The sequence below is a fragment of the Phyllobates terribilis genome, unplaced genomic scaffold (genome assembly GCF_046119375.1).
Source record: "Phyllobates terribilis strain yellow unplaced genomic scaffold, ASM4611937v1 Scaffold_10__3_contigs__length_209671492, whole genome shotgun sequence".
In the NCBI taxonomy this organism is placed as follows: Eukaryota; Metazoa; Chordata; class Amphibia; order Anura; family Dendrobatidae; genus Phyllobates; species Phyllobates terribilis.
This window is the reverse complement of record NW_027362770.1, coordinates 129,336,617-129,346,600: the sequence shown is the minus strand read 5'-3', so window position 1 is coordinate 129,346,600 and position 9,984 is coordinate 129,336,617. Positions and strand designations below refer to the sequence as shown.

The 9,984-nt window shown below is 42.2% G+C and overlaps 1 long non-coding RNA gene across 1 annotated transcript; it reads right to left on the bottom strand.

Annotated features, from left to right (window-relative positions):
* Positions 1-8,983: 8,983 nt before the first annotated feature.
* LOC141164152 (uncharacterized) lies at positions 8,984-9,531 on the bottom strand. The gene is made up of 3 exons (XR_012250851.1): positions 9,390-9,531; positions 9,209-9,308; positions 8,984-9,099 (listed from the first exon to the last, which is right to left on the bottom strand). It is a non-coding gene; the product is annotated as an uncharacterized lncRNA (long non-coding RNA).
* Between the last annotated feature and the right edge of the window lie 453 nt (positions 9,532-9,984).

The following is a 9,984-nucleotide window of genomic DNA, read 5'->3' as shown; positions in this document are numbered from 1 at the left end:
AGCTTATGGCAACAGTGATCTAGGCACGTGGGAAAACAAAATGTCGGAGTCTAAGGCGACATTCACAGCAAATGATAGCAGAGGAGTGATAAAATTCTTGTTTCTGCAAGGAAAGTCCGCGAAGGATATTCATGGTGATATGTCGCAGACATTGGGGGATCAACGCCCTTCATATTCTACAGTTAAGAACTGGGTTGCCGAATTTAAAACTGGCCACTTCAGCACCAATGATGAGGAACGTCCTGGACGACCGAGAGTGGTTGTTGTTCCGGAGGTTGTTGATGCTGTTAACAACCTCATACTGGAGAATTTCAGCTAAAGGAATACAGACATCATGGGGATTTCTAATGAACGTGTTTGTGTCATTATCCAGGAACATTTGAACATCAAGAAGCTATCTGCAAAGTGGGTTCCCAAATGTTTGACAACAGATCAGAAAAGCATGCGAGTGAAAACTTCCCGGTCCATTTGTCAGCGTTTCTGGAAAGAAAAGAACTTCCTGGATTGACTGGTCACTATGGATGAGACCTGGATTTATTTGTATGACCCTGAAACCACAGTGGTTCTCCTCTTCCAAAGAAGTTCAGGGTGCAAAAATCAGCCACTAAGGTGATGGCGTCTGTGTTCTGGGATAAGGAGGGCGTGCTGCTAGTGGACCACCTTCAAAATGGTTCCACCATCAATGCAAGGTATTACATTTAACTTTTGGACCAATTGAAGGCAGCTCTGAAGGCCAAAAGGCGCGGCAAGCTGTCCAAAGGAATCTTGTTCCTGCAAGACAACGCCTCCGCTCACACTGCACAAGCAACCACGGCAAAACTGGTTGAGCTAGGCTTCCAGCTGGTTGACCACCCACCTTATTCACCAGATCTAGCTTCCTCCAACTATCATCTGTTTCCAAACCTGAAGAAACACCTCAAGGGTACCAAATTTCACACCATTTCTGATGCCACGGCTGCTACGGATGACTGGTTTGAGGCACAACCAAAATCCTTCTTTTTGCAAGGCTTACAGAACTTAGAATACCGATGTAAGAAGGGTGTTGACATCAGTGGAGAGTATGTTGAATAAATGTAAAGTTTCATCTTCCTATCTCGTTTCTTTCTGGGTAAAGCCAAAGACTTAATTGTTATACATCACAAGGTGTACACAGCTGCTGTGCTTTCTTATATGTTTCCAACGCAACAAAGTAAAACAAAGCATGGAGTTTGGCCTCTGTATCCAGAGACTTTGTTGTTAGTAACCATGAAGACACATTAATCTGCACAGCAGCTGTGCACCTTAAACTGTAGGGTATTTTTGAATTAGAACTGTTTGCAAAGCTGCTTCTTCTGGATGGAGGGACAGCCAGACAGATAGTGTCACAACTATGTTGTTGACTACCCAGGGCCAGGGGCTCTTTCCCTACCCCTAATGCTAGGGTCACCCTAGCTATCCCTGTTCCCCAGATTACTTCTAATGATGAAGATGCTGGGGCCACATACCTTGCTGAGATCCTGAATCAGCCCTATATCTGTCACCCTCCACCACCCAGGGAAGTAGGGCATAATAGTGTATGAATATTTATTTATTTATTCTACTCACTTATATAGCACCATTAATTCCACAGCGCTTTACAGACATTATGGGCACTGTCTCCATTGGGGCTCACAATCTACATAAACCAGACAAGCAAGGGAGGGCATACAGGGATAAATGAAAATACCAATCATACAAATATGCACACACAAACAACAGAGTGGAACACCGGGAAGTAAAAGGAAGGAAAACCAAATAGGAGAGAATGAGGGGTTTCACACAGCCGAATCACGAAGCAACAGTCACAGATCAACACACCAAAAACGCCTCTACCAACAACCGACACCACCACTCCACATCAGGCAGAATGAAACTAACACTGGCAATCCTGATTGCCAGAGGCGAGTATACGGTATATAGGAGAGGGGAGTGGCCAATACTGAACAACTAAAATGATCCAAGCAGGAAGCTTCAGAGACAGTTTAATCCCTCCACTGCTAACAGAAACCTGCACTGTTTAATATGAAGGAGAAGTGCTTCTGATCAGACCAGGAGTATGTGAAATCAGATGCTGCGGTCTTCTGACCCCTCTCTGTCACAGTAAACCCATGACAGATAGTATATTTACCTTGTCCTGAAGCATTACTGTAGGGAAAAGCCACCCAAATTCAGGATCTTTAAAATGCCTTTGGACAGTGTCTATCCCGTCCAAATTTGACAGCTTTCGTATTAAGTAAACTCTATACCAGTCATTGCCAGACAATGAGCATAATGTCTTCACACTCCGCAAGTAATTCTCATTGGTGACTCCTGATAGAAAAGAAAATCATTATCCAGTAGATTATAATCTGAACGATAATCTGTAATAAACTTTTTCAAAGATAAAATTGACATTTAGCATTAAATCTGCACATAGGGGCAACGTTGTCTGTACAGTATACAAGCTACCTGATAGAAATCTGTTATTTATCCAAGCCTTTCTTTTTGTAGCTATAGTTGTTGAATTGATAAAGGTTTTTTTTAGGTTTTATATCAGTAAAGCCTTATTGTATAACGAAACATTATGCAACATTTTATTATACTTTTTGCTTCACTTTTTCACCAAAGATCTCTCTTGCTGGCAGGGAATAGGTAGAACATTTTTAGCCTTATTAATGTCCAATTCACACAAGAGTATGTCCCAATAAGTACCAGAATTGTGTGATCCGCTCATTTATCCTTTGATGATTCATTTCACTAACCGCAAGGGAATATCCCCTGAGGTTGATGAATTGCAGAACTTTTCATCATACTATGAATAGGCTTTACTTTATAGCCTCACTGATTTCATGTTTTAAGGTAGGTTCACATGTTGCATTTTGTTGCAGCAGTTTTCCCAAATTACAGCCAAAAACAATGAGTTCTTGCTGTGATTTTAGAAGACTTCTGCAAAAAAAAACAATCCCCAAAATTTGATTTCCCTAGAAATTTTGGGAAATTCCAAACTAATTTGATTACCGTATTTTTCGGACTATGAGACGCACCTAGGTTTTAGAGGAGGAAAATAAAAAAAAAATGTAAGCAAAAAATGTGGTCATGATGCACTTTTAAGGGGGAGGGGGGTCTTCTGCTGACACTGGTATAGGGGCAATGTCCCCCAATTCTGACAATATCCCCCATCCTGGTATATATGCCCCCCCTTCCTTTTATACATGGTCCCCATCCCTATCCTGGTATGCCTGGCATCCCTCATCCTGGTATGCCTGGCATCCCTCATCCTGGTATGCATGGAACCCCTCCATCCTGGTATGCATGGCACCCCTCATTCTTATCCTGGTATGCATGGCACCCCTCATCCCTATCCTGGTATGCATGGCACCCCTCATCCCTATCCTGGTATGCATGGAACCCCTCATTGCTATCCTGGTATGCATGGCACCCCTCATCCCTATCCTGTTATGCATGGCACCCCTCATCCCCATCCTGGTATGCATGGCACCCCTAATCCCCATCCTGGTATGCATGGCACAGCAATCCCCATCCTGGTATGCATGGCACAGCAATCCTCATCTTGGTATGCATGGCACAGCAATCCCCATCCTGGTATGCATGGCACCCCTCATCCCTGTCCTGGTATGCATGGCACCCCTCATCCCTGTCCTGGTATGCATGGCACCCCTAATTCCCATCCTGGTATGCATGGCACCCCTAATCCCTATCCTAGAATGCATGGTCTCCCTAATCCCCATCATGCTGCACATAAAAAAAAAATAAATGCTCCTACTCACCTTTCTTCTCTCTCCAGCGCTGCGTCCTGTCTGCCTGCACTGATCTCTCCATGTGAGCCGCGCATGACATCACTGCCATGCGCGGCTCACAAGGAGCGATCAGCTGCCAGAAGTCACTGCTCCCCATGCCGGGACTGTGTGCGCGGGGAGCAGTGACTTCACTCTCCTTCATAGCTGGCATACAGCGTAGCCGCGCTGCGGCTCCTGCTGCTGCCAGCTATCTCATGTGCCCGCTTATTAAAGGACATGAATATTCACCCCCTCCCCACACCCATGGGCGTGGAGAGAGGTTGAATATTCATGCCCTTTAACAGCGGGCACAGGCGATTCCGGCAGCAGCAGGAGCCGCAGCGCGGCTACACTGTGTGCCGCTATTAAGGAGCATGAATATTCAGTGCTCCCCACGTCCCATGGGCATGGGGAGCAGTGAATATTCATTTTCTTTAGCAGTGGGGACAGTGTAGGCTAGAGAGGGTGGCTGCTGCCTCCTGTGCCCCGCTCCTCCACCGCACCACATATATATATACACACCCCCAACATTCGGACTATAAGAAGCACCCCCCATTTTCCTCCAAAATTTTGGAGGAAAAAAGTGCGTCTTATAGTCTGAAAAATACGGTAATTTAGAATTAATTCTCTCATCCTTAGTCGTCACCTTTTCAATTATTGATTAAAAAGTATCAACTACTGAGACCTCTCAATATGTTCCTCATATAACACATCACTGAATATTGTGGCTTTTATCGATGTTTATGAATGTGACACATTCCCAATTTACCTGTGGATTTGCCAGACAATAATTCAGCCGCTGTATTTAGCGCCAGCCGAACCCTCGCCACATCCTGCAGAAACTGTACAGTCTTATCATCCCGATTGCTTCTGCCTTGTACATGTTGTTCCAGGAAAGATCCTTCGGCATTAAGATACTTTTCTTTGTCTGCAGGAGAACATTGGATTCTTTGTCCTTTCTCAAACAATGAGTCCTACAATAAAGCAGCAAAATGATGAAGTGATATTTCACAATTTACTGCATTTTTTAAGGTTGCAGCCAGACAAGACTTTATTGTGCTACCAGTCTGTAAATGAAGATTTCTTTTTAAATTAAATTATCTTTAATAAAAACTGTCTGCAAACTATCTAGGTTCGCATGTAGTGTTTTCAAAGAAAAGTCCAGCAATACCTTTACATGGCCAGTCCATTCCGCCCTTACTGAAAAATCAGCGTTTAAAATTGATATGCAAATGAGTCTGGAGGACTTTGGTAAATATGAAGCCTCTGTTATTCCGACTCGCATCGCCTCCAGGGGATAGAGCTGGAGTGACAGAGAGTTCAAATCTAATTTAGCTCTTCAACCTCATATCACTTCAAATGCAGATTTCTCAGTAATCGAGGAACAAACTGACCATGTAAAGGGATTAACGGACTTGTCATTAAAAGAGCTACATGCGTATTTAAGTGGTTTGGGGTGTGAAATCTTGCTGGAAGATTCTTATTTTTTTTTTAAATAAGGACAATTATCAAAGCTTCTCTTTCACACAGGTATTACCAGATATATATGTTACAGTGGGTACTGAAAGTATTCAGATCCCTTTTAAATTTTTCACTCTGTTTCATTTCAGCCATTTGGTAAATTCTAAAAAGTTCATTTTTTTTCTCATTAATGTACACTCTGCACCCCATATTGACATAACAAAAACAGAAATGTAGAAATTTTTGCAAATTTATTAAAAAAGAAAAACTGAAATATCACATGGTCATAAGTATTCAGACCCTTTGCTCAGTAATGAGTAGAAGCACTCTTTTGAGCTAGTACAGTCATGAGTCTTCTTGGGAATGATGCAACAAGTTTTTCACACCTGGATTTGGGGACCCTCTGCCATTCTTCCTTGCAGATCCTCTCCAGTTCCGTCAGGTTGGATGGTGAAAGTTGGTGGACAGCCATTTTCAGGTCTCTCCAGAGATGCTCAATTGGGTTTAGGTCAGGGCTCTGGCTGGGCCAGTCAAGAATGGTCACAGAGTTGTACTGAAGCCACTCCTTTATTATTTTAGCTGTTTGATTAGGGTCATTGTCTTGTTGGAAGGTGAACCTTCGGTCAAGTCTGAGGTCCAGAGCACTCTGGAAGAGGTTTTCATCCAGGATATCTCTGTACTTGGCCGCATTCATGTTTCCTTCAATTGCAACCAGTCGTCCTGTCCCTGCAGCTGAAAAACACCCCCATAGCATGATGCTGCCATCACCATGTTTCACTGTTGGGATTGTATTGGGCAGGTGATGAGCAGTGCCTGGTTTTCTCCACACATACGGCTTAGAATTATTGCCAAAAAGTTCTATCTTTGTCTCATCAGACCAGAGAATCTTATTTCTCATAGTCTGGGAGTCCTTCATATGTTTTTGAGCAAACTCTATGCGGGCTTTCATATGTCTTGCACTGAGGAGAGGCTTCCGTCGGGCCACTCTGGCATAAAGGCCCGACTGGTGGAGGCCTGCAGTGATAGTTGACTTTGTGGAACTTTCTCCCATCTCCCTACTGCATCTCTGGAGCTCAGCCACAGTGATCTTGGGTTTCTTCTTTACCTCTCTCACCAAGGCTCTTCTCCCACGATTGCTCAGTTTGACTGGATGGCCAGGTCTAGGAAGTCTTCTGGTGGTCCCAAACTTCTTATATTTAAGGATTATGGAGGCCACTGTGCTCTTAGGAACCTTGAGTAATGCAGAAATTATTTTGTAACCTTGGCCAGATCTGTTCCTTGCCACAATTCTGTCTCTGAGCTCCTTGGGCAGGTCCTTTGAGCTCATGATTCTCATTTGGTCTGACATGCCCTGTGAGCTGTGAGGTCTTATATAGACAGGTGTGTGCCTTTCCAAATCAAGTCCTATCAGTTTAATTAAACACAGCTGGACTCCAATGAAGGAGTAGAACCATCTCAAGAAGGATCACAAGGAAATGGACAGCATGTGACTTAAATATGAGTGTCTGAGCAAAGGGTCTGAATACTTATGACCATGTGATATTTCAGTTTTTCTTTTTTAATAAATTTGCAAAAATTTCTACATTTCTGTTTTTTTCAGTCAAGATGGGGTGCAGAGTGTACTTTAATGAGAAAAAAAAATGAACTTTTTAGAATTTACCAAATGGCTGCAATGAAACAAAGAGTGAAAAATGTAAAGGGGTCTGAATACTTTCCGTACCCACTGTATATGTTACAATGATATACATGTAGATTTTTAATAATAATTAAACCTTTTTATTTTAAATTTATCATGGAAAATGGAACATCATGGAATATTATGGATAATAAACGGGACATACAGTGGGGAAAATAAGTAATTTATACACTTTTTCCCACCTACAAAGAATGGAGAAGTCCGTAATTTTTATAGTAGGTACATTTCAACTGCGAGAGACAGAATCTAAAAAAAAATCCAGAAAATCACATTGCATGATTTTTACATAATTCATTTGCATTTTATCGCATGAAATAAGTATTTGATACAATAGAAAAACATAACTTAATATTTGGTACAGAAACCTTTGTTTGCAATAACAGAGGTCAGACGTTTCCTGCAGTCTTGACCTAGTTTGCATATACTGCAGCAGGGATTTTGGCCCATTCCTCCATACAGATCTTCTCCAGATCTTTCTGGTTTCAGGGCTGTCACTGGGCAACATTTAGTTTCAGCTCCCTCCAAAGATTTTCTATTGGGTTCAGGTCTGGAGACTGGCTAGGCCACTCCAGGACCTTGAAATGCTTCTTACGGAGCCACTCCTTAGTTACCCTGGCTGTGTGTTTTGGGTCATTGTCATGCTGGAAGATCCAGCCATGATCCATCTTCAATGCTCTTACTCTCTCGCGATACATGACCCCATACATCCTCTCATCAATGCTTTGCAGTCGTCCTGTCCCCTTTGCAGAAAAACACCCCCAAAGTTTGATGTTTTCCCCACCATGCTTCACGGTTGGGACGGTGTTCTTAGGGTTGTACTCATCCTTCTTCCTCCAAACACGGCGAATGGAGTTGATACCACAAAATTCTATATTGGTCTCATTTGACTACATGACCTTCTCCCACATTTCCTCTGCTGGATCATCCAGATGGTCATTGTTGAACTTCAAACAGGCCTGGACATGTGCTGGCATGAGCAGAGGGTCCTTGTGTGCCATGCAGGTTTTTAATCCATGACGACGTAGTGTGTTACTAATGGTAATGTATGAGAATGTGGCCCTATCCCTCTTCAGGTCATTGACCAGGATCTCCCATGTAGTTCTGGGCTGATTCCTGACCTTTCTCAGAATCACCCTTACTCCATGAGGCGAAATATTGCATGGAGCCCCAGACCGAGGAAGATTGACAGTCATCTTGTGTCTCTTCCATTTTCTAATAATTGTGCCAAGAGTTGTTGCCTTCTCACTAAGCTGCTTGCCTATTGTCCTGCAGCCCATCCCAGGCTTGTGCAAATCTAAAATTTTTGTCCCTGGTGTCCTTAGACAGCTTTTTGGTCTTGGCCATGGTGGAGAGGTTGGAGTGTGATTGAACACATTACCTGTATAAAAGACACCTGTCCACACACTCAATGAAACAGGTGCAATTAATACAGGTAATGAGTGCAGAGTAGGAGGGCTTCTTAAAGAAAAACAAACAGATCTGTGAGAGCCAGAATTCTTGCCGCTTTGTAGGTGATCAAATACTTATTTCATGCAATAAAATGCAATTTAATTATTTAAAAATCATACAATGTGATTTTCTGTTTTTTTATTTTTAGCCTTTGTCTCTCACAGGTGAAGTTTACCTACGATACAAAATTACAGAACTCTCCATTCTCTGTAGGTCGGAAAACTTGCAAAATCGGCAGTGTATCAAGTACTTATTTTCCCCACTGTAGGTACAAGATGCACACAAATGTATCTACATTTCTAGCAGTATACACAGTTCACATCTGGCAGATTTCCCATCTGAATGAACAAGAGTGACATTTATGGAGAAGGTACATGGATTTGTGCAACCTTTAGTTAAGAGTAATGAGACAGGGGTAGAAACATCGGCAAGAAATCTGACATCTTTAAAGTCTTCCAGGCCGATTGATCATATGTATTAGATGTCACAAACTGTATCAGTAATTTATCGCTTATAACTCCTCACACTGTTTCGTCTCATAGCATGTAGCACATTAATGTATATATACACGCACTGTATATTACCTCCAGACAGTTTACAAACAGCTGGTAGACTTCGGTGGTGTCCAGCACAGTAAGGAGGTTATTTCTCTCCACCTTTCTGAAATATTCCTCAGCGTAACCCACGATATCTTTAAAACTGAAATCAAGAGTTTGTAAGGCTGCATTGTATTACACAAATGACACCTGACAAATTGTGTGGAAACAATAAAGAAAACTGACAACTCTGCAGTTTCTGCCCTCCCTACCTGTATTTCAAGAGCAACTTCAGTATGACCGAGCGGAGCACCGGTGTTTTGTCCACTGCGTCCTCAAATGGGGAAAGAGATCTTGTGTAATGCCCGAGCTCTGAGATTACAATGGAAATTATTGGTTCAAGTCTGAAATTCTGCCCTAGTTAAAACTAAATAGAAAATAAAACTCACTTACCAACATTGCCAAAAAGTAAAGACAGAAGATGTTCAATGACCTCCCGGTTTGGTGGAGTGTTGTCCTTGAAGCACATGGTGCATATAATGTCCACAAAGAATCCGTTACATCGATTCCGAAATTGAATATTTTTCAGTATGGATTCCCTACAAATAATATAAAGATGTTACTATACATACATAATTTATCACATATCAGAAAATGGTTTCTGTAATATTTATATCAGTTTATTATTGAAATTTCTTCCATTTCAGCAATCCAATGTTGATGCAAAACTGTCCAAGAAACTTAAAGGGTATTTCTCCCAATAGATATTTATGGCCAGTGACATAACTGTAAGCTTGTGGGCCCCAATGCAAAATCTCAAACAGGGCTGGCCCAAATTATGACAGGTCTTTAACAGTATTGATCTTATCATATGTGCCAAAGGGACTTTTTGGGTCCCTACAGGCTCCAAGGTTGGGGAACAATTCCACCCTTGTACCGACTATAGTTACGTCCCTATTTATCACCTATCTTCAAGATAGTTAAATTTTTTTCATCGTTGGTGGACCCATCACCTGAACCCCAAATCTCTGTCCTTTTTCAGTGCCCC